The 13608-nt window shown below is 37.6% G+C and overlaps 1 protein-coding gene, 1 long non-coding RNA gene and 2 pseudogenes across 4 annotated transcripts in view; 1 reads left to right on the forward strand and 3 right to left on the reverse strand.

Moving 5' to 3' along the window:
* LOC145494828 (uncharacterized) overlaps positions 1-13608 on the reverse strand; it is a 152510-nt gene that overhangs the window by 133775 nt on the left and 5127 nt on the right. The gene's annotated exons all lie outside the window — the stretch shown is intronic.
* Positions 2749-8875, reverse strand: LOC145494852 (uncharacterized). 2 transcript variants are annotated; one of them, XR_014050316.1, is made up of 2 exons: positions 8083-8875; positions 2749-5134 (listed from the first exon to the last, which is right to left on the reverse strand). It is a non-coding gene; the product is annotated as an uncharacterized LOC145494852 (long non-coding RNA). The 2 variants fall into 2 exon arrangements; XR_014050317.1 differs by lacking the exon at positions 8083-8875 and adding an exon at positions 5751-5826.
* On the forward strand, positions 5099-9812 carry LOC145494173 (uncharacterized; annotated as a pseudogene).
* LOC145494758 (uncharacterized) lies at positions 9905-13583 on the reverse strand (annotated as a pseudogene). Its single transcript, XR_014050293.1, has 2 exons — positions 11942-13583; positions 9905-11723 (listed from the first exon to the last, which is right to left on the reverse strand). The product of XR_014050293.1 is annotated as an uncharacterized LOC145494758 (transcript).

Consider the following 13608-nt stretch of genomic DNA (forward strand, 5'->3'; position numbering starts at 1 on the left):
GGCGTACGGCGACCGAATGGAAAGAAGTCAAAAAAAGATCCATCGGAAAGACGAGCTCACATGGCCTGCTCACATACTCACATGTTCGCCACATGTCTTATCACATGTCTTAGCTTTAAACGGTACCAGTTTACTAACCGTGACATGCCCCTGCAAAAATCAAGCGGGGTGGCCATTTTGGTGTTCTTACAGGAATGTGGTTTTTTTCGGCCTAGAACCGTGCACAGGCAGACCAACTCTGAAAAGCCGCATGTCAAAGAGAATTTTCCCGTTACAGTGAAGGGTTTTACTTGTGTTTCGTTGGTCTGTCGAGACTAGAAATACATATAAGCTATGTGGAATGCATCGACGAACGAAGAAGAGTTCTCGTTCCGGTGGTTGTTGTGAATTCGCCTGCGGACGAATTATTCGCTGGATTAAGAACCCTGTGCTGATACCAATAAGTTACAACAGGTACCGATTCTCCGCTTTTTGGCAGGCTTGTTCCGCGTTGTGCCGTTTGCTACATGACATCTTTTCGAAGATGACGGCTCCATTGAACTATTGAAATTTACGAAGTTAAACACTCCGTTGTTAAGGCTAGTTATCACTGCTGAGCATTTTGCAGTTTCGGAAAGAATAATAACCAAAACACCTTCGAAAATAATCATTTTGACTCTAAAAGATGACCAGGCTCGGGAACAAAGCGCCAAACAAACTGAGACTTGAAGCAGACATTCACACGCAACTCTGGTATGTTACGAAATTTCAAACCACTTCGATCGCTTAAAAGGTCACAAAAATGTGGGTACTTCTCGGTGCTTCTGTGCCAAAAATAATTATTATGTCTATATTTTGAGGCGTGATGCCCAAAAATCGAAGACATCAAGATACTGTACAAAGAAAAGCGAATATTCATGACCTTGTTACGGGTCAATGAACACTTTGTGATGCGAATAGTCACTGAACACAATCAAAGACAAGAACATTATAATAAGGCTGCGCTCTTAAACACTTACAAATCATTATAATCGTGTCAAAGATTTAAATAATGCACTTTTCTTACGTTTTACTGCAATAAAAATAAGAAATAGACCGCGGAGAAAACCACGTTATTTCACGCTGAAATCCATTATAACTTCGATGTTGCGTCGCGTACGTAGAAAATTGCATCATGGGATACTATTCGATCGTCGTCTGTTTGTAGCCCATATATGGCAGTGCCCCCCTGCCCCCCCCCCGGGATTTCCGTTTAGATAATCAGATCTTTTTTTTCGTTTTAAACATTTCGTAAATTCGTGATTTAATTATGTAGATGCTTACAATTTTGTTTCAGAAATCTTTGAGTGTGACACTACCTAGACTGCAGCTGAAGGCCATTTAAGGTATGTTAGTGTTGTATGTCGCAATGGTACCGAGAATAGTGTCGCCAGCTGAAGTTGCATTATGTGGGAGTCATGTCTTGTAGGTTCATTTTGTTTGAGATGAGTAGCTGATTTGGCCTGCACCCTCATGAACTAAATGCTTGCAGATTCTCTTGCCATAACCAAATAAGCCGTAATGAGAGCATAAAAGCAGAACAGGTTCAAAAACAGATGTTTTGTTAATCGGAATCGATTTTCATCCACACATCCCTTAGTCTCCTTGGCAGACGCTCAGTATCGCACATTCCTCGTAAGGAAATATTGTGTGACTGCATAAGAGGCTACTGATCGTGTTTTTTGTTTGTTTGTTTGTTTGTTTGTTTGTTTGTTTGTTTAACTTATTCATTTCTTAACTTGTGACAATTGTTTTCACATCCCTGTTGATGAATGAACTCAAATTCCATTTACAAATACCCCTTATAGATATATCCCAATTTTGTAAGTGCCAGCAAAAAGAAACGTCATCGCTTCTGCATGCATTGCGTGCCGTTTATTTATTTTTATTCGGTGAGTAGAGATAAAGATGCTTTGTTACTGCTAAATTCATTGTTCATGAGCATGAAAAAAGTTTTTGAAAGAATACGGATTTGCCGTGGATGTTTGGATTACTTTGTTTACATCACCGCCTCTCTCACTACACTCCGGGAGAACAAAACGAAACCAAATACAATAGCTGATTTCCATTCTTGTACACTAACGGCTGAAATGTGAAAAGACATTACAACATAAATGCGAAAGACATATGCAAAAAACAATTTGAAAACAAGAAGTTTATTCTCATCGCCTCGTGAAAGAACCCATAATATATAGGCTAAGAAATAAGACGACAAAAGAGATATGATGGGCTAATTCTACTCCATTTATGCCTAATCACGTACCTCATTTCATCGATTCACGTTACATTTTGCGTTAGCTAAAAGCAAAGGTTACTTGAAAAAAACCTTGATAGGTAGACAGGCTCAATCATAGGGAACAGTAAAATAAAATTTATGTAGCATTTCCATGAGTTTTAACGACATCGCCTCAAAACCTTTCTTACTTGAGTCGTTGTCCAGGGTCATGATACACATCATCGTGGCTTTGTGCACGATCTTAGCTATATCATTTTTTACCTCTTTCTAGCTTATTTTTTGATTTTTTTTTAACTTAAAGGAGACAGTATGTACACCCAAATTACGGGAAAAAATAATGGTCACCATGCTCGTTTAAGAGAAAACAAGCATTTATTTCGCTACCGGGCTTAGTCTGAAGGAAATTTCTTGATTTTGTGTACATGTATGCGCACACGCTAGTGGGCGCACGATAATGACACGAAAATCGTGCAGTAGGGATGCGCAATGCAGTTCTGAGGGATCATCATAATTTCTCAGAATTATTTAAACAGGAGCAACATTTTTTGTCAGGTAGAATCGCGTGATCGGTTACGGCGTTACGCTATGCATTGGTACCCTGGAGATTATAAAAGAATTTACGCTTGTTCCACCTCATCACTCTACTCGAGGCCGTGTATAGCGATGGGGTTGGCCAAGAGAAAATGAGGGGACAGGTCCATCATTCTCTCTTGGGTTGGCGACCCACCCTCCCACCCAACAAGTCGGACGTGATCTAACTGTCCGCTTCTAGTTTCGCCTGGTCTTGGGTTTGTCTTGCGCCAGAGGGATTCCCGATAACTTATTACCACGTCATGAATAACGATACCTAGAGTACATCCTTACACGATGCTGTGCAGCCAGCAATTCCAAGTAGAGGTCATTCTTTCCATTGCACGTAGTATAGCTTTTTTTATTTGCATCAGTAACGTTACTTACAATACAAATATTAGCTACACTAATAACATTACTCACATCTGTCTCTTATTTGGGCAGGGAGGTTGGCAAGATTTCTGCACAACCTCTACATTAATTATCCATGCAATTTCTTGACTGACTCGTTCTTTTCACGATCGCTGTTTGCCGGAGTATAATGTGATAGTTTGAGATAGTTGCATACATAATTAATGTATGGGGCTGTATGGAAATCGTATCGGGAGGTTAGCCGAGTGCTCTTAAAGGAACCTCTGAAAGGAACCAATAGATTTTCGCAAACGTGCTGAGGCAGGTTATGTTAAGCACTATTTCAATTTTTGTTTTTAGAAAGAAATATCACGGAATCTCCAAAATAAGAGCATAGAGCACCGACTGCTAATGCGATTTGTATTCCCGGGATCGGCTGGAACTAGCTAATACGGTGCCTGTTGTTAACCGGGAGAAACGATGAAATGAAAGCAGAAGGTTGAAAATTAGGAATTTAGTGATATCTCAACAACATATCACTTGTTTCGGTAGGAGAATCTTAGAGGGATTTATTATGTTCATTGATTTATAGCTCTATTGTTAGTCCTCGTTTGTTGGCACACCCCTCAGGAATTTAGCATTGAACATGGAATTAAACTTACGCCGGATACTGATATGAGTATTTCTTTTTTTACAAGTCTATGGATCTCGCCATAACATTGCAAGGTGAAGAACTCGACCAACACGGAACTCATACTAGTTCAAAAACATAATTCAGTTATGACAAAGAAGGTTACAAATCTTTTTTGTGTATGGCTAGACTGGAATTTATACAACTAGTGTTTTCATGAACAGATATAATAATTACCAATACCACTATCAACAGGAATCCTATAGATCTTTCTATACACGTGCGAACCAAAACAATCTGACTTATGACCTTGAATTAATTGGCTTGAATTATCTGCAATGTTAAACTCACGGATGATACAAACCATCGCTTTATCCAAAGATTTTCGAAAATTATATTTTAGGGCCTGTTTTTAGCCTGTGTTGTGAAACCACTATAATCTTGCGATTTATATTGTTGGAAAGGCAAAATAACCAAAGTTAGAATTAGTTTGGGAAATTCTATTTTTGACAGATAAATGCCTTTTGGACATATGCATACTAATGTAATACTTATCATTGCATTTGCAGAGGTGCACTTCTAACAAAGGCCACCAAACTAATTTTTTTCCATCTTTTTTTGACATCTTTTCAACAACTTTCTTATGGCTTCCATTCAAACCTGGCAAATCCAAAATTATGAAAAGAAATGTGAGAGGTGGAGTTGTCAATTGACCGACAGGTTACATGGTGCTTGATATTTTCACCGTACCTAGTTCATGCATTTTGATTAGCTTATTTAAACCAAGGAAGGTGGCCACAGTTAGTCAGGCACGACTGTGACTGGGTTCTTGTGACAAAAATGAAAAGTTCTGTCAATCTTTTGTTCCTTAAATCTAGATCCAACAAAACTATTCACAGACAACACAGTGATTTGTGGTTCATTTAGTAAACAAGAGTAATGACATATTTTCTTCAGCCTTTGAGCTTGGGTTAATTTGAATAAGTTGCTGTAAATGTAGAACAATCAAAACAATTTCAGACTTATCCTCTATTTACTTAATTATTAATTATTAATTATTAATACATCTATGGAAGAAATACTGTTAAAAAATTTAAAAAATATACAAAATAAATACTGATTATTCTACACCACTGCCACTAAACTCATCCTCTATTAACTTTCTGTAAAGGTCAGCATTGTATCGTTCTTCTTGCCCTTCCTCTTGTTCTTCTTGATCCTGTTGTCCTTCTCCTTCTTCTTCTTCTTCTTCTTCATCATCTTCCTCTAACTCCCTTTCCTCCTCATCGATCATGTCATCTAATGCCTCCAGGTTTGGTTTGGCCAGGCTGTTAAAAATATGGCAAGGGATTTAGTTCATTAATAGACACCACAATATCATGGAAAACTGACACTTTCTGTGAAGGGGTCCATTTCTTGAAACTTCCTAGCTACTCAAGGTCTTGTCAACTTAGAGGGACCGTTTTCAGGCTGCTGTTTTGGGTCCAAAGCACCAAACTACCTAATGAAACTGAAATCAGTTTTTAACAGAGCTTTGGAATTATAATCTTAAGTACAACAGTAATATTATTATAATTCGCATTATAAATACACATACTTTATTTCTATATCTAAATAAGAAAACCAGTTTTTGATTAATATGATGCAAATGGACTTCTCTATAAACTCACTTCCTTCAACTTAATGTCTCCTAATTTTTCATGCAAATGGAAAACCACCAGTTGTGATTACAGTTACCCATCTCATTCTATGTAGCAATTTTTAATTTGGTTTCAAAAGTAACTTGTATTTGGGTTTGCATCACTGTGCTCTGTTTTGCATCCTGTACTTTTTTTGTTGTGTTGTTTGTAATATTAATCCTGACATTACATATCGGGATTACATGTTAATACTCTGGTTCTGGTTTCAAGGTACGTCAATGGATACTGCTCAGATATCACTTACTTCCTGTCTGAGATGGAGTAATAAACTACCGTAAATCCTTGAATAAGCACCCGGGGCACTTATTTCAAATTTAAGAAAAGACGGGGGGGGGACTTAATTGAGGGGGGGGCGCTTATTTAATTTTTCCCAAACTGTGGCTGGACATGATCATTTTTTAATACGTCATCTGCGTGTAAATAACAACATATCAGTGCTTATTGAAGAAAAAAGCCGATGCTAAACTTTAAATCGTGGCACCATTAGTACTTAACGTGTTCACAAACTGAAACAATGTACAAATCTAATACTACATGACGAAAACTATACATCTTTTGTTGGGAGGAGGGGAGGGGGGCGCTTATTTGAGGGAGGGCGCTTAGTCCAAATTTCGGTTGATAGGAGGGGCTTTTATTCAAAGGGGGCACTTATTCGAGGGGGGGGGGATTATTCGAGGATTTACGGTATGTCATTTTTAATCTGGGACAATGATGGGACCAGCCCCAGAGGAGCTCCTATCTATATCTATATCATTGGGCTAGCAAAACTAGTGCCAGTCCCAAACCCCACATTAGAATTTAAATCCTTAAAACTCAGTCTTGTTGCTATTGGGATTAGATGTTCTAGGTTCTGAACTACTGTGTCTGAAACACTTTACAAGATTAGAAGCCACAGATTTAGGAAAGCCATTCCCTAACAGGAACGTTTTAATCAGTGTTATTTGTTTCTGAAAGAGAGAGTCTATTTCACATATACAAGAAGCCCAGTGCAACAGGAGTCTAACCGAAGCGATTTTGCGAGGCTAATGTTCATGACTAGAAAACAAGACATACTGTCCAGTGTTTGCGTGTTTCCTGTAAATGTCAATGGATGCTCTTTTCAGAGAAATGTCCAGGAAATGGACCATACCATCTCCAAATTTGTTGACCGTAAATAATAATAAATAAAAATAGCAATAATAAAAACAATGACAACAAAAATAATAACAATAATATCAATGATAATGATGTGCTTCAGAGCATGAATTATGTTTTTATTCATGGCAGTTGGTTCATGGTATTTGACCAATAAAAGTGCTTCACTAGGTCTATTTGTAAGAAAAGTGTAGTCCAATCAAAATGTGTGAGCACATTTAGTGGATGTTTAAAATCTTGTGAGGGATGTGCTGTATGACTGATTAATCACCCAATGAATTACTGTTGCAACACCAAAACAAGAAGACATTAGTTTATAAGATAGTTGAGCATTTCTGCAAGTTGAATTTTTCTTATGAGTGCTAATGGGCAACAAACGTCTACTAGGTAGAAAACCAAAAAGACACATGGGCAACCAACAAAAACAGAACTGATTACCCAAAGGGCAAATTAGCAAGAACATCTGTGTGGAACACTGCATTAATAGCTTTCAAGCTCATTCTAATAGCTTTGCAGCATCCAAAAGTTCTCTTCACTCTGCCCCCTTGACTCCTCAACCTCTCTTAATTCATTTACGTTTGTTGTGCCTCAAACCTTTGCAGGAAAGAAAATGAGTGCTTTAAAGACTGTATGTATACATGTAGAATACAGTAGGGGCAATTGTACATGTATGGTTTACCAGTTTTGTCATTTAAGTGCTGTTGGTTACTTTGTAATTGGCACTTAAGGCTGTTATTTGCTAACACAGAAAGCTCAACTTCCTACAAGCTGTCTTGTTCCACAGCTTTTGGGGTTTTAAATAAGAGTCACAACAAAGAATGAAAAAATATGTGCACTGTGACAAATGTTTAAGTAACCATACATATGATATGCTTGAATATTTTCTGTGTAACATGCAACAAAAATTGCTTGTATCACTGCCATACATCTGTACCTTAACCTATAATACACCACAGAACTTCTCAAACTACCAGTAATTGAGTTGAGAATTTTATTTTATATCAATTTTAAAAACAAAATTATTTTGTTCTGGTGGGGACAACGGGTTGTTGACTGGTTTATTGGATACACAAGGATATTAAACTATGCATTAAAGTGGTACTGTACAATCACTTCTTCCTTACGATTTTGAAACTCCATCTACTAAACACTTCCTGTGCTGCATTTTAAGCCTTCATGGTGGGGATGAAAAGGAATTAAAAATTAGAAACTGGCTAATTTATCCAGGTTCAGAGAAGATGTGTTTTGAAAAAAAAAAGCCAAAACTATTAGTTTGTTTTCTCTTACACATTTGGTTTGCAATGTTCTTCTTAGTATTGCTGGTCAGGAGTATTTTGTGTACCAGAAGAAACTCATAAGCTAACCAGCTATTGGAGCATAACTCTAAAAAAGTTATTAACACATGGCAACTGATAGATATAATAACAAGGGCTGATACTCACCATGGATCCCTAGTCTCTTCTCTACTAAGACTTTCTTCGGTTTGTGCATGTTTTCTCTCATACAATCCCTGATCCTCATCCAATCCCTGATCCTCATCCGCTACTGCTAAAACGGAAATTCAAAGCAATATTGTTAAACACAAAATCACGAAAATACAATTACATATTAAGTTAGACTGACTGTTTTAAAATAACATACAGGCTTGCAGAATTAAAGCTGTTCCTCAGTAAAGGGAAATTTATAAGAAAACAAAATTCAATCAGAAACAACTGTAAGAGTAATACCTAGGTTTTTAAAGTTTATTTCAACTGACAATGAAATTAAAACAGAACAGACTGAATCTCTAGTGGTAAAGTTTAGCTGGTGAGAACTACATCATATTTACCACATGATAAAAGACATCCTTGAGAATAAAAATACAAGTAGATAAACAAACCGTTTTCCCCTTCTTTAATTAACAGAGGTCTAAAGCGCTGACGTCACATTGCCTGGCAACCAAAAAACTTGGTTCTAAACAATGAGACAGATTTCAGTAATGGCTGCCCTGTTAACGAGAGGTGAAAATCACTACAAATCGAATCATGTAGAAAGAAAGGAAGGCTCAAATGTAGCCATGCTGCTGCACTGTTCATACATGGTATTTACAACCTAAGTAGAACAGACATGTAATGTCAGTGGAGAAAACGGAAAGCCACCAGCACATTGCTCCCATCAGTTTTTGAGATGTTTCCCCAGCAAAGCCAGGCTACACTGCTCTTCTAAGAGAACCAATTCATGAGGATTGAAATAAATTTTATCAGAGCCTTAAAAGCTATGGAAAATTTACAGGACTGTATTGGGTCAAGAGCCCTGAACCTCAGAACCAGTCTAGGCCCCTGCCTGTTGCTACTACTGACGAGATTATTTTCTCTGAAGAATTTCTGCAACTACCAGACACCCAAAGGCAGCATCAGTATTTGATGGATAATGCCAAACTGGATTGGTCAACAATTAAAGAAGTTAGCCAGCTAACTGCAGGACAGAGAGACAATCCTTCCTGGCAAATGATCAGGAAGGATCGACTGACAGCCAGTAATTTTGGGTGTGTTTTAAATGCTAAACGAGTGACACCCTCTCTTCTCAAACAGCTCCTTGGTGACTACGACTTATCATGAGTGAAAGCTGTATAGTGGGGGGTTACAAATGAGCCAGAAGCCCTGAAAGCATTCACATCAAAAACTGGCCTACAGGTGGTGAAGACTGGGGTTTGGCTAGATGCATTGGGACACCTTGGAGCTTCTCCAGACGGCCTGGTGGAAGATGACATTGTTTTGGAGGCAAAGTGTCCATACACTCAAAGACACTTAACAATTGAGGAGACCTTAGAAGACAGATCCTTCTGCCTGGAAAAGAAGGATGGAAAAATTCCACTAAAAAAAGACCATGTGCACTGGCACCAATCCCAGGTCCATATGTTCTTTACCAAATGAAAGAAATGCTACTTTGTAGTCTGGACACCCAAGGAATTTGTTATTTTGGAGATTCAACGGGAAGGTTCTTGGGTGGAGAAAGTTCAGTAACTTAGAGATTTTTACCTTCAAGAACTCTTTCGGAAAATAACTGGTGAATTGTAGAGACATTCTGGTAACATTTTATCAATCATCATGTTCTACTCAGAAATAAATTTAACAGCAGACAAAATAATGTTGTACAAAGCTCTCAAGACTGTAACATTTGTACGTTTCACATCGCAAAATGGTAAATTATATGAATAATTTACCATTTTGTCAAATTCAAGTACTTTACCACATTCAGGTAATTAATTTTTTTTCCATTGATCCGTAAAGCAAATTAAATTAAATGAGCTTCAAAGTTTTTGTAACAAAATAACTTTTTCCTTCAAATATTCCCTTTCAAAACCTTTTCTTGGCAGTACTTTTTGTAAAAAAAATACGTTAGTTACGTACTGTTAATTAAATGTTTTGGTTCAGAAGTTAAAGCTGTCCATTTGTGCTGATTATTACTTTTTTTATTTGCAGATTTAGTGGCAGACTTGCTCCCCCTACCCCTCTCCCTTCATATGCTATTTTTTTTTTATTAATATCTCCAGCCCCCTAAATATCCCCTATCTCAAATTCAACCACCAAAAACAATTTTTAATACCCTTTGCTGTTAAGACTCCAACTGAGATAAAAACAACTTGTTTTTACTTCATTAAACTCTGAACAGTCAAAATCTGTTCCATCACATCCCTCCTTGAAAAAAGGAATAGCAAGTTCATTAACTAAAACATTTTGTCCATATAACATCATTCATGTAATTCACAAGTTTACATAAAAGAAGCATAAGGATATTCTTATGCTTATTCTATGCAATGTTCACTCTTCTGCTTTAGTTTATAATGCTTAATTACTAACTCTGATTAGTCAAAATCTGTTCCTTCACATCCTTCCTTAATTAAAGGGAACTGCAAGTTCACAAGAGCTGCACATGACTGACTTGTCTATATAACACCTTAAAAAAGGGGGGATAAAACTGAGAATTTTAAAATCTTTGAGCCAGGCAAATAACCCTCTCAACATGCGTGCAACACCTGGCAATTGATTTAGTCACCTTTGCTTTGCTTTCAGTAAACTTGCCGTTTTCAAGAAAGGGTGGCATGTTCACACTCACACCCTTCGGAACAATATCCTGAACGAGGAATCCCTTATCTGCCAAGATTAGATCACCAGGAACAAAATGCCTCAAAATACCAGACTGCTGCACAATTTCCTTATCAGAGATCGAACTTGGGTAGAGATTGCTAACATAGGTCAGTACTCCATTTGGTGCTACTCCTGTTAAAACTTTAAATGAGTTCATCCCTCAGCAACTTGAGTAGGTAGCATTTTGCTGGCACATAAGGCTGGGTGTTGCTACTTCAATGTCAGTACAGCCAATGACAATTCTGAATTTTGAGAAGGTAGCAAATGATGATGGTGAACACAACTTGTTTTTGCTTCTTGAAGGGATTGTCTTCATTAAATCATCAAAAAGTAGTCCATGAAGGACACGTATAAATGTTATGACAATGTTAGATATTGTTGAAACGCTACAAGAAAATAGTTGTGCTAGGTGCAGATTGGTGTAGTTTTGACGCAACTTCATAAGTGTTAGAAAGATTTGATCTTCAAATACGATCGACTTGACTTTCCACTCAGCAGAGTAAGAAATTGATTCCTTATAAACTGAGCTGCATATTCCACTACAATGGTAAACACCTCCTTGGTAAGGAGACCTGTTTCCATTCTGATGACTTCTGAACTCAAACTTGAACAGAATAGTATGTCCTCTGGTAATGTTTAATCTCTTAATGAGAATATATAGCAGCTCTTATTTAGTCAACTCTAGTTCAGCCTCCAGTATTACTTGTTCAGTTGAGATGCTTTCATTTCACATTTGCTCTGTCAAATTTTCTCCCTGAGTAGTAGTTGCCAGGTCACAGAATGCAGATGCAGCAAGCTTTGAATCAAGTTTCTTTTTCTTCCGAGTAGGATTTCCCTGTGTAGGAAACAGTTTGTGAGCATTTCGCTCAAAAATTTCAGGTCCTGCCGATTTTAATCCATCTCTGAAGAGGCAGCTACACACCTTAGAATGTTGGCTTGGTTCTCTATCAGCTCTCCTAAAAAGGCAGACAGTGAAAAATTGTGAAACCTTCCTGCATGCAACACAAAAGATCTGCAGGTTTTCATGAAAACACCTAGGCTTTAAAGCCTGTATGTTAACATTTCTCATACACATTTCTGAAATTTTCCGAGATTCTAGAGGGTTTCGAGTACATGAATGACCATCATGAATTCTTCAATGTCAAATGAAATATTAGATAGCATTGCTTCATACCTTAACAAGTGAAACCAGTGGCGATATTCCTCCTTGTCCTTTCCTTTATTTGGAAAACTAAAAAACTTGCAAGTGAGCGATTCCGACTGATGTTTACAATCTGGAGCAAAGCACTGTATCATAGTGACCCCTGACCTTACCAATCGATCAAAAACATCCTCATACCGTCGTGTTCAGAGTTATATCGCTCTTCCTGCGGCACAGTTTTGCGAGAAACTCAGCGTTTGGATCTAAATCCATGTCCTCTTTGGGTCAAAACAAACGTCGTGTGAAGAATAACAAAGTTATTCAATGCACAAAAGTGATGACAAATCCAAAGTGGCGACTGTGAGTGCTTAGCGTGACTTTGTCTAGAACCAAGAATTTGGTTGTCATCACATCTTGACGTCACGCTTTAGAACTCTATTGTTTTGTCACATTAAAAGAACAAACAACGCAAGTATCCAAAAATATGAATAAATTCTCCAGAAGATAACAAGAGTGGCAATGTTTGGATATTGATAACAATGCAAAAGACTATCACAAAAATGTCTTTCTGTGGAAATAAACCCCCGCACTTTTGAATCAAAGGAGACCTATGGCCAAACTTGTGGATTAGGTAATCTAGAGATGAAACATATTTGTGAACTTGCAATTGCTGGTGTATTATTAAATGCTGTTAAAACAAGCCGGGTTTGTACCATGCAAGGTCGCACTTAACTCACAAAGTGTCGGCTTTTTTCGTTGCCTTTTTTTTGCACACATATTACAAAGACATACGTCCAGAATAGCTAGGGTGGCAAAATTGCAGCAGAACATGGAGTGGTAAAGGCTGAGGGTTCTTGGGTCACAGAGGACACTCCTGCCCAACAAATCATAGAGTACTCTCCCCCCTCAGCATTATTTAAGTGTCAATGTATTTAGTATTAACTAATAACTGGGGACAAGCTCACAGGGGGTTTCTTTCCCTTTGTTATCTTTTCAATCAGGAAGCAAAAGTGTAAACAAAAGACAGGGTAAAAATCAGTTAAGCTTATCAAAATCAAGTATTTGGGAGTTTCTTTCCAAGTTTATGTGCATTTCACATCCCACGTAAGAGTTCAGATCAATGTACTAAAGTAAACAAGACAAGTATAGAGAACACAACTTAAATCTAAACTTAACTCGATGTCAGTTGAACATGGACAACTCAACATGAAAAACTTAAGTGTTTAAACTGCAAAGCGGTGAACAAAGGTCCTGCTTGATGGAACGATGGATCTCACAGCAGATCTAATCAGCCAAACTTGAAAAGTAAAACGATAATACGTCACTACTGCAAGGCTGAAACAATGTCGTAGAGTTAAAACAATATTTCGGCTGGCCTCAGGTTTAGATGTTACTAAATTATAAAAATGAAATTACAATATTATACAATGGTGCCGATGTTTGTCTTGTATTCAATACCTCTTTCGCTCATTAAAAGTTGTTCGTTTCGCTCATATAAGCTCATTAAGGTCGAGGAATAAGACACATTCTCATCAAAGCTTACCACATTAGCTTTTCAGGTCACTTTCCAGCAAACAAATGCACATCTCCTGGTCATTTTGAATGCCTGGACGACTCAAATGCTCCTAAAATTCAGCCTTCAAGTTGGCCATAGTATTAATTCGAACATTCGAAGTCAACTCCACTTCAATTTAGCGAAA

The sequence above is a fragment of the Orbicella franksi genome, chromosome 8, assembly GCF_964199315.1.
Source record: "Orbicella franksi chromosome 8, jaOrbFran1.1, whole genome shotgun sequence".
NCBI lineage: Eukaryota > Metazoa > Cnidaria > Anthozoa > Scleractinia > Merulinidae > Orbicella > Orbicella franksi.